The sequence below is a fragment of the Sceloporus occidentalis genome, unplaced genomic scaffold, assembly GCF_023333645.1.
Source record: "Sceloporus occidentalis isolate IW3139 unplaced genomic scaffold, rSceOcc1.0.p SCAF_6, whole genome shotgun sequence".
Lineage (NCBI taxonomy): Eukaryota > Metazoa > Chordata > Lepidosauria > Squamata > Phrynosomatidae > Sceloporus > Sceloporus occidentalis.
Genome location: NW_028316986.1, coordinates 23,280,545 through 23,298,649, shown reverse-complemented (window position 1 = coordinate 23,298,649; position 18,105 = coordinate 23,280,545). Strand labels below are relative to the sequence as shown.

At 37.3% G+C, this 18,105-nt stretch overlaps 1 protein-coding gene across 2 annotated transcripts in view; it reads right to left on the bottom strand.

The window, feature by feature from the left end:
• Window positions 1-18,105, bottom strand: part of KLHDC3 (kelch domain containing 3) — a 72,780-nt gene that overhangs the window by 45,011 nt on the left and 9,664 nt on the right. The window contains exon 1 of one of the 2 annotated variants that reach the window (XM_089529099.1): window positions 12,521-12,584. The exons of the other annotated variant lie outside the window; for it this stretch is intronic. The gene's annotated coding sequence lies outside the window, so the exon portion shown is untranslated. Of the gene's footprint in view, window positions 1-12,520; window positions 12,585-18,105 lie in introns of those variants that run through there. 2 annotated transcript variants of the gene reach the window in all.

Sequence of the window (18,105 nt, the reverse complement as noted above, 5' to 3'; positions counted from 1 at the left end):
AACTGCTATTTAGCCAACTGTTAAAATAACAAGAAATGTATTTATAATTTTTGTTGTTGTTAGGTGTCCTCAAGTTGACCCCAACTCATGGTGATCCTGTGGATGAGACTTCTCCAAGACACTCTGGCCTCCACTGCTTTGTTCATGTCCTGCAAATTCATGCTAATGACTTGAGTTTATCCATCATATGTGTGACCTTCCTCTCTTTCTTCTGCTTTCTACTTTTTCAAGCATTATTGTCTTTCTGAATGTCACACCTTCTCATGACATGACCAAAGTATGACATCCTCAACTTGGTCATCTTGACCTCCAGGGAGAATTCAGGCTTGATCTGTTCTAGGACCCATATGTTTGTCTTTTTGACCATCCACAGTATTCTCAGCACTCTTGCCTAGCACCACATCTTGAATGCATTGATTTTCTTCTTAAACAAATGAACAAGTTTACTGAATAGCCTCAGGGCTGTTTCAAAATACTCAAAACATAGTAATACAAGCAATGCCACACACATATATATAAAATGTTAATATAGTGCACTAAGTGCAATAAACCACAATACAATATATATACATATGAATAGCCTAAACATGCACAGCTTATATACAGACTATACAAATCTAAAAATATACCATATGTACTGAAAGATATACAAATAAACAGCTAAGAATAAAAGTGTTTACACAATCAAACAGTAATGTGTAAAATAGTTACCATGGGAAGTAAAATAGAATTAAAATGGGAGGTAGAAATAACATTAAACACCCATCATCATATGTCAAATCTCTTCATCACCCTTACAGTTAACACCAATCATCCCCACATATCTAGATGTTGACAGTGATGCTTTATGAAGGAAAAGAGCTGTGTCAATAGATATTTTTGAATCTTGTCCACTCATAAAGTATGATATTCTGATGTGAGTATCCCAGAATATTGTTTGTTTAATATTGGGATCAAGCTGTTGGTCCCTTTCCTGTTGGTACAGATTACATCTAAACAAAATGTGTGCTAGATCCTCAATTTCGTGGTCACCACAAATACCACAAATATTCTTATCAACTTTCTTCACTGTCCAATTCTCACATCCATATATGCTAACAGGGGATACAATGGCTTGCACAATTCTAACTTTAGTGTTTAGCTGTCTATCTCTATTCCTTAGGATCTTGTCTAGTTCTTTCATACTGTCCTCGCCATTCTTAGTCTTCTGATTTATTGGCTGCATTCTCCATTCTGAACAATGTTTGATCCAAGGTATGGGAACTGTTTTACTATTTTGATTTCCTTATTGTTTAGGCTGAATTTATTTATTTATTTGCGGTATTTATACCATGCTGTTCAGCCCTAAAGGCTCTCAGAGCATTTTACAGATAGTTGTTCAGACAGTTCCCTGCCCTCAGGTTTACAATCTAAAAGGACATGCATGATACAAAAGGAGAAGGGAATGGTGGTGGGGAAGGGGATGAAGTCCAGTGGTTCTTCTCTCCCTCTAAGGCCTGGAGCATGGCAGATGAACTGGACGGAGGGCCCTAATTCTTGCTCTAGCTAGACCTAATGGAGTTGGGCCTGCCTTTTCACTCCCTCCCAGGCTGGATGAAGTCAGCTCCTCCGTGGCCCTTATTTTTGTTTTCTTTGTTCTGCAGTAAGCCTGCCTTTGCACTTTCTTCCTTGACCCTCCTTAGTAGTTTTTCCAACTTTATGATGTTTCCTGTTAGTGTTGTGGTGTTATTTGCATATCTTAGATTGTTGATATTCCTTTCTCCTATCTTTATTCCTCCGCTTCCGTGTCTAAGCCCCCTCTTAGTATGATATTTCCTGCATATAGGTTGGCTAGATAGGGTGATAAAATGCACCCTTGCCTTACCCCCTTGCCAATTGGGAACGATTCTTTTCCTCCATATTCTGTTCTGACAGTTGCTTCTTGCCCTAAGTATAGACTTATAGGGACAATAAAATGCAGTGGCACTCCCATGTCTTTAAGAGCCATACACTGTTTTTCATGATCGATGCTTTGCTATAGTCTATAAAACACATATGAATTTTTTTCTGGAATTCCTTGGTGCATTCCAGTAGCCAGTGTGTGTTTCATCATATCACTAGCAATATGATATATTTAGTTGCAAGATGTATCAGGACTTTTATCACACAACTTTTAAACCACCATTAAAGTTGAAAATACTGTCTTTGGTGATACTTACTGGACAATGCTGTCTCAGTCTCATCACTGCCTTGCTCTCAAAGCGCTGTTAGAGCACAGCTTATAATTGAGGGGAAAATCCATCAATAAGCACTCAAATGTACTGCTGTAACATTAGTCCTCAGGTGTGATAGGGTCCTTGAATGGCAGTTCCAGTATTGGACAGTCATGTGGTCTCACAGTGTCTTCCTTTCCTCCCTCACTATTTCTTTTTTTTAAAATAATTTTATTGAAAAGCTAAAAAAAAATCACATATATATTTACATTTCCACATTACAATATTATCACATTACTTCACTTCCATCACCCCCCTTTCCTTCACATATCATTCTTTACCATCTAGATGTCTCTTACACACATCTTCTCACATGATTTATTCAGCTCTCTTCTTTGTTCCTCCTTAGTTATCTATTCCCTAGAACCATCTCGGTCTTTCTATTTCTTACCATATGCTGAGAAATATTTCCTCTTTGAGAGTGTACATCTGATTAATTTTTCCCCCTCCCCTAAACATATCTTTCCATTTACGTTTTCTAACTAATAACATACATACGTCAACCTTATATCTATATTTTCTCTTTATACTAGTTGCCTTATATCCCTTTCACTATCCTATTTTTAATTTAATTTTTAACTGTAGTTTTGCTTATATTCATGCTTTCCATCTCTTTTCACAAAATTCAATAAAGGATTTCCAACTTAAGTTATCTTCCTCATATACTTCTTCTTTCAGCAATTTTGTCAGGTTGTCCATATCTATAACCTCGGCGGATTTTATTAACCATTCATCTATTGTCGGAACTTCATTATCTTTCCATCTCTTTGCAATACTTATTCTCGCTGTAGAAATTAAATACAATATTTGTTTCAGTTTCTTTCTTGCATTCACTTCCTCTATTATATTTAACAAGCACAATTCTGGCCTTAGTTCCATCTTAACATCCAATATATCTTGTATTATTTTTTGGACTTCTATCCAAAAATTTTTAACCCGTGGACAGGTCCACCACATATGGTAATAGGATCCAATACCATCGTTACATTTCCAACATCTGTCGTTTTTACCTTTACTAATTTTCGCTAATTTTTGGGGGGATAGGTGCCATCTATAAAACATTTTTACGAAGTTTTCTTTGATATCCACACAAGATGTAAATTTCAAATCTTTTCCCAATTTGTTAATGAGATATTTCGTGTTATATTTCTTGCCCATTGGATCATATTACCTTTAATTGTCTCTGTAGCCTCTAGTTGTAACTTCAAACAGATCTTATAAAATTTTGAGATTGGTCCTTTTTCCCCTTTTTCCCAAAGTATGTCCAATTCCGTTTTTATTTGTGTTATTCCTTCCTGATTCATATCTGTCTCAAATCTACTTTTGAGTTGATAGTATGGAAACCAACTTAAGTTTATTCCTTCGACCCTTAATTCCTCCTGACTTTTCATGCGTATTTTTCGATTTTCCGTATAAATTATATCCTTATATTTCAACCATCTCTTTTCTTGAGCTTCAGTTCTAATAGAAAAAGCTTCTTGAGGTGATACCCAATCCGGTATCTGTGTATATATTCTCTTTTTGTATAGTTTCCATATTCTCAACAAGGATCTTCTAATTATATTTTCATTAAATTGTCTGTTTTTTTCTGTTTTTCCATACCAAAGGTACCCATGCCACCCATAAATGTTGTTGAAGCCCTCCAGGTCTAACAATTGTTTATTTTCCAATTTTATCCATTCTCGAATCCATACCATACAACATGCATGATAGTATGTTTTTAAATCCGGCATTGCTAATCCACCTCTTTCCTTGGTATCGATTAAGGAATTCCATTTTATCCTCGCTTTCCTTCCTCCCCATATAAATTTAGCCAAATCCTGTCTCCATTTTACAAAGTTTGAGTCATTTAATATAATTGGTAAATTTTGAAAAATAAAAAGAATCTTTGGTATTATATTCATCTTGATTAATGCTATCTTCCCTAGGAAGGAAAGCCTTAAATTTGTCCACTTATTTAATTTCATTTTTATTTCTCTCCAACTAGTTTCATAGTTATTTTTAAATAAGTCCACTGTTCTTTTTGTTAACGTTATGCCTAGATATTTGATTTTTTTTTCTATTCGTATTTCTGATATTTTTTGAAGTTGTTCTTGTCTTTGCTTTGTCATATTGAACGTCATGAGTGCAGACTTATTTTTGTTAACCTCTAACCCTGCACATAAACCATATTCGCTTATTATTTCATAAATTTTTGGTATTCCCTGTATAGGATCTTCAATTATCAGAACCATGTCATCTGCATAGGCCCGGATTTTAAATTCTTGCCCCCTTATTTTAGCCCCTTTAATTTGGCTGTTTTCTCTTATTTTTTTGCATAATATCTCCAAACACATGATAAATAAAAGCGGAGATAGTGGGCAGCCCTGTCTAGTTCCTTTATTAATTTGAAAAGCTTCTGTTTTGACCCCATTTATAATTATACTTGCCCTCTGATTGGTATATATTTTCTCTATCCAATTTATTATATTTCCTCCCATGTCCAAATTCTTTATTAATTGTAGTATAAATTGCCAATTCACCCTATCAAACGCCTTCTCAGCGTCTAAGAAAGCCATTGCTGCCTCCTTTCCTGGATTCTTTTCATAGTACTCTATTAAATTTATCACTACCCTCATGTTTTGTTTAATATGTCTTTGCGGCAAAAACCCACTTTGGTCCTCTTTTATCCAATCCTTTATGATTTTTTTGATTCTTTCAGCTAAAATAGAGGTGAATATTTTGTAATCCAGATTTAAAAGAGATATTGGTCTATAGTTCCTTGTAGATGTCAAATCTTTACCCTCCTTGGGGATTAAGACTATATTTGCTTCTTTCCACGTCTCTGGAATTCCATTCCTTTGTATATCATTAAATATATCTCTTAATGGGCCTACTAATTCCTCTTTGAAATATTTATAGTATCCTTTTGAGAACCCATCCAGTCCCGGGGCCTTTCCCTCTTTCATTTTATCTATGGTCTCGTTTATCTCTCCCTCCATAATTTCTCCATTCAACATATTCAGAATTTCCTCATTGCATTTTATTTTTTTAGTCCCCTTTAGGTACTTTATTACTTTCCCATTGTGTTGTTTTTTATCTGTAGTCTCTTTGTACAATTCCTCATAATATTTAAAGAAAATATTTCTAATTTCTTTCTGTCCTGTATAGGTTACACCCCCCTCGTGAATTTCATTTATTATACTTTTTTCCTTTTTCTTTCTAACTTTATAAGCTAACCATTTTCCAATTTTGTTTCCCCATTCAAATTGTTTTTGTTTTATAAATCTTAACTTTTTGCTCAATTCCTCTGACATTTTTCCCTCTAGTTGATTTTTTAACATCTGTAATTTGTTTTTTGCTTTACTACTATCTGGGTCTTTAGCTAATCTTTTTTCCTGTTCTTGTATTTTCTTTGAAATTTCTTCTATTTCCTTTTTCTTTGTTTTATTTTTCTCAGCTTTTTTCTTTATCAGAAAGCCTCTAATGAACACTTTCGATGCGTCCCATATTGTTTTCATCTTTACTTCATCGTCTTTGTTTATTTTAAAAAACCAAATTAATTCCTCTTTCACTTGTTTCCTTACATTTTCATCTTTCAACAAATTCTCATCTAGCTTCCAAAAATATTCTTGTCTTATATGTTCAATGTCCAGTAAAATTTGATTATGATCCGAGATTTTATTGGGTTTTATTTTAACCTCTTTAATTTCTTTTATCAGGTCTTTTGAAATAAAGAACATATCAATTCTTGATCTCGAATTTTGGGGAATTGAGTAAAAAGTGTAATCTCTTTCATTTTTGTGCTTATATCTCCATGGATCTATTAAGGAAAAAAGTCTTTAAGTTTGAAAAAAGAATCTGGTAATTTTCCTTGTTTTTCTGAAATTCCTTTCCTGGAGAATCTGTCAACTGTTGGGTCAAGTACACCATTCCAGTCTCCCATAAAAACAAACTGTTCATAACTTAAATCTTTAATTTTGTTTAGAAGTTTTTTGAAAAATTTACTTTTCCCTTCAGTAGGGGCATACACATTTAATACTAAAGTTTTTGTTTCTTTTAAATCAATTTCTATACCAATTACTCTTCCCTCTGTATCATTTATGATCTCCTTTGCTGGTATGGTATTCTTGACATATTGCTGCTCCCCCCTTTCTTTTCTCCCCTGCACTTATAAACACTTGTCCTAATCTAGGGTTTTTCAAGTATTTTTCCTCTTTTTTCTTTATTTTTGTTTCCTGAATGCCAATTATGTCCACCTTTTCTTTTTCTAATATATGAAAAATCTGGTTTCTTTTATATTTCGAATTTACCCCTTTTACGTTCCAGGAAAGGAATTTCATTTTCTGTCTTATGTTATAATTTTATACTTATATATCAGTCCTCTTCATAACCCAACATTGGGTCTTCTTCTGGGTTTACCTCCTCATTGTCATCATCGATCACTACCGTCAAATCTTCACTCATTGGCAGGCAAATGTCTCTTCCCCCTGTTGCGCCAACTTGGGGTTCCTGATCTTTGTCTTTATCTTTATCTTTATTCTTTTCCCCTTCTCTTTTCTTTTCTTCCTCTTGTTCCTTCTCTTTTCCAGTCTCCTCCTCTCTAAACCATCTATTGTAAAACCTTTTGGCATTTTCAACCGAGTCAATTTTATACAGTTTTTGCCTCCAATTAAATGACACTCCTTCAATGGGTTCCCATCTGTATCTAATATTTTTCATCTGTAGCATTCTCGTCAAGGTCATGTACTCTCTTCTTTTCCTTAATATTTCACTGGGCACATCTTTGTAAATCATTATCTCTTTTCTGTCAATTACTAATTTCTTCTCATAATTTGCCTGAATGATTTTGTCCTTAATTCTTTCTCTGATGAAATAAACTACTATATCCCTAGGAAGGTTTCTGTTTCTGGCTGCTGAAGAGCTGATTCGGAAGATTTTATCAATGTCCAAGTCCAGATATTCAGGGGTACATTCTATCATTTCCGCAAGAGCTGGTACCAAACATTCATACAAATCCTCATTCTTCTTTTCTTCTAAACCTCTGATTTTAATACATTTTTTCCTGTCCTTTATTTCTCTTAGCATGTTCGAAGTTCTTTCCTGTTGGCGTTCTTGAATTACTAACTTTGTCGTCTTTTCCACTTCTGTTGTTCTCATTTCCAGTGTTCCTACTCTTTTTTTTTCACATCCTTCACTTCTTCTGAAATTCCTTTTATTGCTTCTTTTACTTCCTTTAAATCTTCCTTAAAATCCCGTCTCACTATTTCAGCGCAGACTGAGTTTTAAAAAAACTTTCCTTTATTCTATCCCACCAAAGAAGAAATTACAGTCTTCTCTCATGAGGAGAGACTCTAATTTCATTTTTGGCAGGGGCATAGGGGTACAGTTGGTTTTCAATCCCACCCCATCCACCCCCACCAAATAAGAAATTATACCTTATATACTTGTCTATAGGTCTAAAATTTTATGCCCAAAAATTGACTCCCAAATCCTAAGTCGACTTATTTACGGGTCAGTATGGTAATGTGATAACAACTCTTTCAGATTTCCCCATGCGGTTTCTTTCTGTCCTGCCAAGCAGGTAGAGTCCTTGGTGACTGATTGCTGTTTAACAGTCCCTCTTCCACCCGCACACTTCGCTGTCTCTGAGTGAAGGCTGAAAATTATGAAATCCATAATTTTTGCCCCAAAACTTGTCTTCAACTTGTACATGAGGTCGACTTATAGTTGAGTATATACAGTAAGGATTCTCATTTCTTTTTTGGTGGGAAATTGTGAAATTTTAAAAATTAAAAAATTGGAGGAAAGGCCCAGATGCACAGGTTAGGGCGTGCAGGATGCAGAAGCCAACATTATGGCAGCAGTGTGGAAATCAGATTGCACAACCACTGATCACCAATGCAGTGCTAATGCAGAGAACATGTGATAGAGTGGTGCAAAACTGTTATGCTTCTGTTACAAAACTAGTATGATTGTGACAGGACAGCAGGTATGTGTGATAAAAGTCCTTCGTCACCTCTTCACCAATAAAACGTGGCTTTAAAAAATCTTAACTTCTAGAACAGACTTTTCTAATCTGGTGTTTTTCAGGTGCGTTTGATTACAATCACCATCTTTCTCAAACAGCATATGCATTTACACTGTGTGAGCAGCCATGAAGGTAGTCGTAGTCTAAGACATCTAGAGGGTCTCAGGTTGGGGAAGAAGAAACTCAAGCATCTGAAGGAAAGAAATTCCTCAAGAGTGGAGATTCACTAAATATTTATTTTCCTATGTTTGATATATAGATTTGTTCTTAAAAGGTTACTCTCAGGTGGTTTAAGACAAGGATTGCAGTGTAAAAGAGAGGATATTTAAGGTAAGATGGTCCAACCTTCAGGTCAAAATCCTGCTGGCAATTTAAGAGTGGGACCAGAAGAAAACAGGAACCACATGCTGAGGGTGAAACATCAGTATAAATGCTCCCAGAGAACTATTCGTTGAACTGCCATAAAGAGGAATTCCATGAAAAATTAAAATATTCATTATTGTGCTTGGCCCTTATATTAATTACATAGGACCTCCATGGTTGCTGGGTTTAGGGATGCAGGATCCCTGTGAAAGTGGGTAAAATGCAAATAAAAATAACTTTTTTTCTTTTTTGAATAACATAAAAAAAGCTTGTAACAGTGTCCATCACACATTTGAAAGAGTTTGACTCCATTCTTAGTGTCAGGTAATACATTGAGCCTAGTCAAAAACTTCCAAGTTATTTTAAAGCCGAATCTCAACCCTGTACATTGAATTCTCTAGCTACTCTTTTTTTCTTACTTATTCTAGTTATTTTCTTGTATCCTCAAACTGTATTTGCAACAATAAAGTTCTGTTAAACAGTAATTATACATTAGTTGCACATGTCTCATCATAGTCTGCACCCTTTATTGTTCCTATAATATCTCACCATCAGGTACCATTCTTCCTCTATTACTGAAATGTCTTTTTTAGATAAACGACCCGTCAGAATGTCCATCTCCCACATTTCATAAATTTTCTCCCACCACACTTCCAAATTAGGTGTCTCGTGATTTTTCCAAAATTGTGCAATTGTAATTCTAGCGGCGGTTATTAAGTACAACATAATTTTTTCATATTTTTTCCTGGTCTTTATAGGAATATTTTCTAACATGTTTAACAGATGTATTTTCAGTCTCATTTCAAAATTTATCTTTAACATATGTTCAGTTTCTCTATGTATGTTTTTTCCAGTAATGTTTAGCTTTGGGCATTTCCACCAAATGTGCATCCAAGTTCCCGGTGCATTACTGCATTTCCAACATGTCCCTGATCCTGTTTTATATATTTTTGCAATGTTCCATTTTCCAAAAATTTTCCAAAGGGTTTTGAGATTTTGTAAATTTCTTAGTTTTTTCTCTTGCTAATATCCAACTATTTATGTCTATACTATGGCCTAAATCTGATGCCAATTTTATCATTGTATCGGTAACAGGTTCTTTCTCTTGTTCCAGGTTTCTGAGAAATTTATGTAATTTTGTGGGTTTTTTGTTACCTGTGTCCAATAAAATTTTTGAAAATTCAGATGTCTGTTCTTCAAAGACTTGGATTTTTTAAAATCTATTTTGAATCGCTCTCTAATCTGTAAGTAAAAGAACCAGTGTACCTTTGGGTCCAATTGTTTCAGTGCCTCAACAGGTTTCAGTTCATAATTATTATCTTCAGATTTGTATAAAAGGTCTTTATAAGATAGCCATGTATCTAATTTTTTCCACCTCCCAATGAATGTCTCCTGAGGAGATACCGAAAGGGGAATTTTCTGATAGATTTTTCTTCTAGTTTTTCCCCATACCTTTAAGAGAGATTTCCTGACCACATGATGTTGGAAATCCTTATGAATAGCAGCTTTCCCGTACCACATATAAGTGCACCAACCGAATCTGTTATCAAAACCTTCTAAATTGAGCTTTTCATTTTTCAACTCCATCCAATTGGTAATCCAATTCAACACGTTCACTTCATAGTACAATTTTAGATGGGATTCCTCCTCCGACTTCTTTTTGGTATGTCATAATCTTCCTATTCCGTCGAGGTTTTTTGTAATTCCAAACAAAAGATTTTATGTATTTTTGTCAACCCTTGAATATTTTATCGTTTATTCAAATTGGGATTGTTTGAAACAAAAAGTTAATCTTTGGCAACATGGACATTTTAATCGCTTCAATCCTACCAAAAAGAGATAAATTTAATTTGGACCAATTTTTCATGTCTTTTTTATTTCTGCCCATTTTATCTTGTAGTTATTCTCAAAGAGGTCCATATTCTTGTTGGTTAACCATACTCCTAAATATTTCACCTTCTTTTTCATCTGACTGTCACTTTTTCTTTTTATCTGAGAGAACACCTTTCTAGGAATCTCTATGTCCTTCAATGCAATTCTGTGGTCAACATCTGCTGGACATTGAGTGTAGAATTTTGCTGGACGACCTACAAATGCTTAGAGAGGCGTTCTCTCTAAGAATCTCTAAATCCCCCAGTGCAGCTTCTGGTAAAAATTGGCCATAGAGTCATGCTGGAGGACCTAGAGTTTACTAAAGAAATCGTATTAATCAAATCCACAACTGTTCAGTGCTTACTTTGCTTCACCTTCCTCCCAAAAGAGGATTGTGTGCTTCAATGCAGCAGTGCAAACCTGCTGGGTTGCAAATCAAGATAAGGGCTTAATCAGGAATCACATAGGTGGGTTACAGACCGCCCGTTTGGGGCGGCCTGCACCCACCCCTTTCCCTGGTGTATTTCCACTACAGCTTAATGACTGCTGTTTATTGACTGTCTAAAATACATCCAATATATTCCTGTGGTCTGTCTTTCTGTATGTCTACTATATGTCATAAGCTATTGCTGGGTATATTTTACAAAACTACTGTATTATAAATGATTAAGTGTATGTTTGCCTCAGTGCCAGACCACTCAGTCAAAAAGCTGAACATCTGGACTGGCACATCATTAAATACATTGTCATCTTCATTTCAATAATGCCTCCATTCTTGAATACAAACAGGAAAGAGGAAAAATTTCCCCAGCACAATCCTAAATGTGATACGTTTTGTGATGTATATGCTTGAGGTGCTGCTTTAATTGTTTGGCAAATTTAGCATTTACAAGATTTTAGAGCTACACTTAACACAGTAAAGGGGGGGGGGGGGGAAATCCACATAGAACTCTGCAAAGTTTGAGAATCTTTGTACTAGACTATGCAAAGTAGACCATATTACCCCTTCCTCTTCTAATTATTCTTTATTTGCTCCTTTTTAAAATGGATAAGCACCTGACAAACCCTATAAGAAATTCTGATTTACATTAACAGTGTTTTGCCATGTAATATGTACAATAAAATGTTTATTAAGGAAAAGCAGACTAGTTCACAACTCTACACACAAGCATTCAGTTTTTCTCAAAGATCCTTGCATTTGTAGGTGGATATTCCAGAAATCATCAAGTAGGAAAGAAAGAAAAAAATCCTGAAAACATGGCTTTACTCATACATAGTGTGGATAAGATATAAGATTTGGGAAAGTGTTTAAATTTAAATTTTTTTAAAAGTATTTTACATCTGAATTTGTCAACAATTTTATCTACAAGTAACAAAAAGTTTTATTATTTGTCCAGACAGTGACATCAATGTCCACAATGCTTTAGAAAGTAAGAGGTCATGTCCCTGCTTCAAGAAGCTGACTATCTAAAATCTGACACCAAAGGGACAACACAGGAAGAAATAGGAAATGGAGACAGGGTAAACATTGGAAGTGTATAAACTAAGTTATAGCTCTGAAAGGAATAAAAAAACACCTGCCCTAGAAGTGCTCCCCCAAATAATAACCAAAATAAACATAAAACGAGATGAAAAAAATGTTAGAACTGACATTTGTCCTTTGAGAAAGGGCAGGGAAGAAATCCAAGGAAAAATCATATCGGAGAAAAGTGTGTGCCAAATCTAATATCTATTTAGAGTATTTGAGAAAGACTGCAACCCTATCTGTTTTAAGACTGACCAAATAACCTGCTTTGTTAATTTTGCCTTATGTTATCAGTAAAAGCACAAAATTAAAATTATAACTATGACTATAGGCATCTAATACTCCGGTTTATATTTCAGCTCAGGATGAAACAAACAAAATCTTCACATTCATTTTCGTCAACCACAGCAATAACGAAGCTTTGTTTCTCTAAATCCTAAAGCCACCCCACACCCACTATCTCTGAAATAGATGTAATAATAATAATAAAGCTCCTACCATGCTGTTGTCTCTGTTGTCCAAGATATGTAACCTGAAAGGCTGTAGTTCCAGCCACATGGTTTAGTAGTACTTAAAAATAGCCCCAGCTGGGTTGAAGCAGGCCATATAGACTGTTCTATTTCAGGCACATCCCAACTCTCTGTTACATCCATCACAATAATAATCCAAGTTCTTTTCTCCTCACATTTACTCACTTCTTTGGCTATTTATTCCAAGACAGCAGGAAATGGAAGCTGGTGTCCACACAGCCATAATTAGTGGTTTCTTATAATGAGGTGTAGCTTTGTCAACACTGGACTGATTGCTAGGCAGACTGAGTCACTATGCAGCTGCTAAAATAAGAGAGCAAACTTGTGAATTGCTAGGATCTACAAGACATACAACTTGATAAACAGCCAGAGTCAGCCACCATACTCATATTACTGTTTTCACATTCAAAAGGACTCCTGAAAGTCACCTGCATATTTCCATACATGTTCAAATCCACCATGAAAGAACTCTATTTGCAATTTCTTCTCTAGAAGGCAGTAAGTGCAGTAGCATTCCAGAGTAGCTCTGTTAGTCTACTACCAACAGAATGTTATGGACTATATCTTAATTGTGGTATTTAACTGTGGCCAGAGCAATATTTCAAAATCCAATTTTGTTCCTGTGAAGAAAAGGAGAAGAAAAAGCATGGTGTATTACTAACAGACGGGGGAATAAACATTCACCAAAAATGGCATCAGATAGTGTGCACAAATATAAAGCTACTCCATGTTTAACATCTCCAAAGAAAACACAAGAGGAAAAGTTCCATAACCAAAGCCACAGTTAAACTTGGGAGTTCAAGAAACTAACCCTTAGTAACCCAGTAGTAAAATGTGTCAGAAAAGCAGAGCAGCCACAAACTTTGGAAGATTTTTGGTAGTCTACAAAAACACTTTCTCCTACAATGGAATTAATCAAGCTCATGTGATCTCACAGGCAGCTTCTCTATTTATGAGCTAGAAATGGAATTTGCAGCAGAGATTTTACAGTGGATACTTGGGGCCCATCAAATAACTGCAGTGAGGATAGCTATCTGGCAACAACTCCAGCCATAGTGTACTTACTGCAAAGCCAATGCATCATTAAGTTGTCATGGCAAAGCTCTACCTATTTTAACCAAACATTATGCTCATTTTGTGCACAGGGCTAGGCCACAGATGAGCATCAGTTATGTGGCCTTATCTGTAGCTACTGAACTGCCTACCATTGCAACCCTCCTGCTTCATCTTTTTTCTGCCACTGGTCGGAGTATAACAGGGTTTTTTTTTAAATGTCTGACAACACACTCAAAGTGTTTTAATCCTCCTTTCTGATTTAATGTCATCTCTTTAGAACTGTGGAGTAGTGAAAACAACATACCACAAGAAAGGGAGATTGTCCTTTCCTGTTAATAGGAATACCAACTGTAGAAACATCCACCAAAGGAAAGGTCATGCATCTGAACGCTTATGTAAGCTGGGTTAACAAGATACTGCCTACTAAAATCAAGAGGAACCGACTTCTATAGCAAGCTACAGTTATACACCACCCACACCAAACCTATCTAATCCTGAATTCCCAAACACTTCCCACCTCATAAATTTAATCCAGATTCTCATCTCAAGCAGCAGCTGCCAGTCAAGTGCTCCTTCTCCTCAGCTGACCACATCAAGGTGTCTCAGAACCTTGAGGGTTTATCCTCTCTTGCCCTCTGCTTCTTTCCTCTATGCAATGTGGCCATTCTGACATCAGGGACAAGCAAATACTCTAGAATTTCCAAAGGAAGTAGTTCCTTAATTAACATCCATACTTCATTACTGCAATGTACTATACTTGGAATTGTCAGGAACTTCTGCTGGCTCACAAAAGAGATAATTACAGTGGGTCCTTGGTAACCGCTGGGGTTTGGTTCCACAACCCTCTGTGGATACCCAAATCCATGTATGTTCAAGTTCCATTAGAGACAATGGCATAGTCAGATGGTGTCCCTTATATAAAATGGCAAATCAAAGTTTTTTGTTTTTGTTTTTTTAAAAACATTTTCAAACCACAGATGCTTGAATCTGTGGATAAAAAATCTACCAATATGTAGGGATGACTGTAACAGATATTAATGATATCTACAGATTTGTTGTGGTGGTGGTAAGCTATACTGGGAGAAAATGGTAAGCTAGTATGAGAAACCAGTAAGAGGAACCAGTCTGGAAATGTCATGCCAACAGAATTGAATAGAAAATGTATGCTTGTTTCTGCCTGCCCTTTCCTACAGTTTTTCAATGTAGTAAGCAAACCTGGTAATGTCAGTTTGACAGAGAAGCAGAGAAAGGAATGCAGAGGGTAAGTGAAGAGAGCAAATCTACAAGGCCTAACTGGAAAACAAAATAGATAACGTGCACCATAGTTTAAATGTTGCCTGGTAAAGAAGCTTGGATGTTGTACAGAGTTCCTGAACCCTGGATGTCTTTTTGACACCATAAGCCCCAAAACACACCTCTCTGCCAAAAGGTACTGTTACCAAGTCTGCTTTTCCCTAAAATTTTGGTGTGTGGTATTCCTCATGACCTCAAATGGACTCTGCTTTGCAATTTGCCATTATTTCCAAAATAGTGGGTAATATAAGCACTGCATTCACAAGACCCCTGGAAAACAACACCTTCAGAAATCTCCACAGGTAGTTTGAGAGTTGCTATCCTCACCTCTAACAAACAAATGTTTGTCGCAGATCTCTCACTTGATGAGCCAATGATCAACTTAACCCCTCTCCCATTTATCCTTGATTGTTGTCAGACCAGATTGCCACATTCAGACAATCATTCAGCCTTTGTTTACATTATCCAAGCAATAAAACACCTTTGTCCAGGCTTCTGCCAAACAATTAAGCCTCTTTGCCAAGGGCTAGATTCTGCCTTTAAAAAACCCCTGATTTTTCCCATCAGAGTGCTAATCTAGATCAGATGCAGGGGGACTCTTTGTCACTCTGGTCTCTGGTCTGGCTCAGTCATTCACTCTGCGACTGTGGGCCTGAACAGACAGGCCAAAATAAAGCTGCTTTGGGTCACTTTGGAGGTAAGCTGTTTAAATGACACACACATGTTAAAGAAGCCAGAAGGCGTGCCAAAGCTAGGCTTGCCATATCCCGCCCGTGGGCGGGACTTTCCCGGTTTGGAGCGGGTCCGCACGGTCCCGCCCCGGGTTGGCCCCGCCCCTGGGATTTCCCCCGCCCCCGGGCTTTGTTGCAAAGTGTGCAACAGTGGTGGCAGGGGAAAGAGAGAGAGGCCTCTGTAGGCCTCTCTCCTTTGGCGGGGGGCTTCCCTCCCCTCTTTGGCTCTGCTGGAGCCGAGGGAGGGAAAGAAGCCTCGCCTGCCGAGGCCAGACTTCTTTCCCCGCCTGAGCTCCGCCGGCAAAAACAGCGCCCAGGCGGGGAAAAGAAAACCTCCCTGAGGGGAGGATTCCTTCTCCACCTGGGCTCCGTCCTTGGTGAGAACGGAGCCCAAGCGGAGAAGGAATCCTCCCCTCAGAGAGGATTCTTTTCCCCCTGGGCTCCGTTGGCAAAAACGGAGCCCAGGCGGGAAAGAAAGCCTCCCTGGGAGTGGATTCCTTCTCCGCTTGGGCTGCCTCCAACGGAGCCCAGGCGGAGAAGGAATCCTCCCCTCAGAGAGGATTCTTTTCCCCCTGGGCTCCGTTGGCAAAAACGGAGCCCAGGGGGGCAAAGAAAGCCTCCCTGGGGGCGGATTCCTTCTCCGCCTGGGCTGCTTCCAATGGAGCCCAGGCGGAGAAGGAATCCTCCCCTCAGAGAGGCTCTTTTTCAAATGTAGGACCAAAAAAAAAAAAAAAGTCCTACATTTGAAAATTTTGTGCTACATTTGTCCCGGTTTGGAGGTCCGGACTAATGGCAACCCTAGCCAAAGCTGCACTTCAGTCCTTAGGACTGGAGTGTGGCTTTGGCGTGGCTTCCAGCCTCTTAAGATGGGTCACTCTTAAGTGACCCAAAGTAGCTTTATTTTGGCCGGCCTGTTCAGGCCCTGTGTCCCAATCCCCATCACTGCTCTACTGGACTCCACAAGAAGGTCTACTCTAGAGTAAGTGTCTCCATTAGTATTGCCTCGAACTATTCCACTTTTCCCCACTGATTTCCCTAGCCTTTAATGAATGTGAGTGTGTTTGTGTTGTGTGAATTTTCCCCTTTTAATAAATATTTTACTTTAATCAAAGAAGCCTGTCTGTTTCATTTCTTAATTATTCACGCCCTCGGTATACAAATTGGGAAGCAATTTTGTAGGGCGCTTGTAGTCCGCCCTCTCTCAATTTTGAACTAACTAAAAATCCCCTGATTAGAACCCTGGATTTCTGCACTGCTAGGCAGTGAAGGATCAATATAGGATAGTATAGTACATGACCTGTTTAGTACACATGCTCTAGAAATGTGACCTGCTAATTAGTGACATTGTGGCTACGTAGAGATAGGATACCTCTGACAAAAAGGATCTTTTTACAAAGTCTTTTTAGGCCAGTCAAGCCTCCCTTTTCCTACATGTCCTCTGGCTAGATGGATGATGTTAGCAGCAGTGGCATTGAGGTGAAGGAAGCCTGGAGAAACAGACTTTTGGTATCAGGTGGTAACAGTGTGTCTGTGATAAAACAATGCAATAAAGTTTAAGATGAGAAAGAATGGGATTCTACTATAGTTGATTTTTAAGTAGAAGCACTGTCTGAGTACAACAAGCAAGACAGGCAATTGCTGCCTCCAGGACGGGGAAATTAGATAAGCCTGCCTCACCAGCTGCCCCATCATGTTAAAAAACAAAAACAAAACAGATCTGGACAAAAATGGAAATCATAAGAAAGCGGAGACTCATGAAAGAAAATCATCCCTAGATGCATTTTTGGAAGAGTCTTTCAGGTGGTCTTTAGAAAGTTCAAAAAACATTTTATGCTCCTATTCTTTCCATGCTGTTTTTGCCTCTACTCCAAATTTTATGTTAATGCCCAGGAACACATCTATTTTGTTAACTGAGGCATACTAATCATTTTATATTTCTTCACCAGACCATTTCCTCTTATTTCTTTGTTTTATGTTGGATGACTTCATGCTCAGAACTGACTACTAATCTAGTATTTTTTAACACATTTAGCTTTTTGCTCTAAAAAGACACACTTATTTACTTAATATTCAGGTGTCAGGGGTTTAAATTATGCAAAATATGTAACAAATTAGAGCTCAGCCTGTAACAGCACCCATTGCACCAGAATCTGAGACAAGAAGTCCTAGATTATTTCTTATTAATGTCTGTTGACTCCTCTCTTTCCTTCAGTTGAGTTACATCCATAGCCTTGTCAGTAGCGTCACTCAGGTTGGTGTCACCCAATGAGGTAACTTATGGTGTAATTTCCCCATTGACCTCCTACCACACCACACCAAATCCTTAATAATGCTTCTTCTACTAATGTTACTCATAATTCCCATTTATCACTGAATTTAATGGTAATAGTTGTGAGATAAATGAGCAAAATTAAAACTATGCATTTAAATTACAATATCATACACACAGCCAAAATGTATTTACATGTACGTA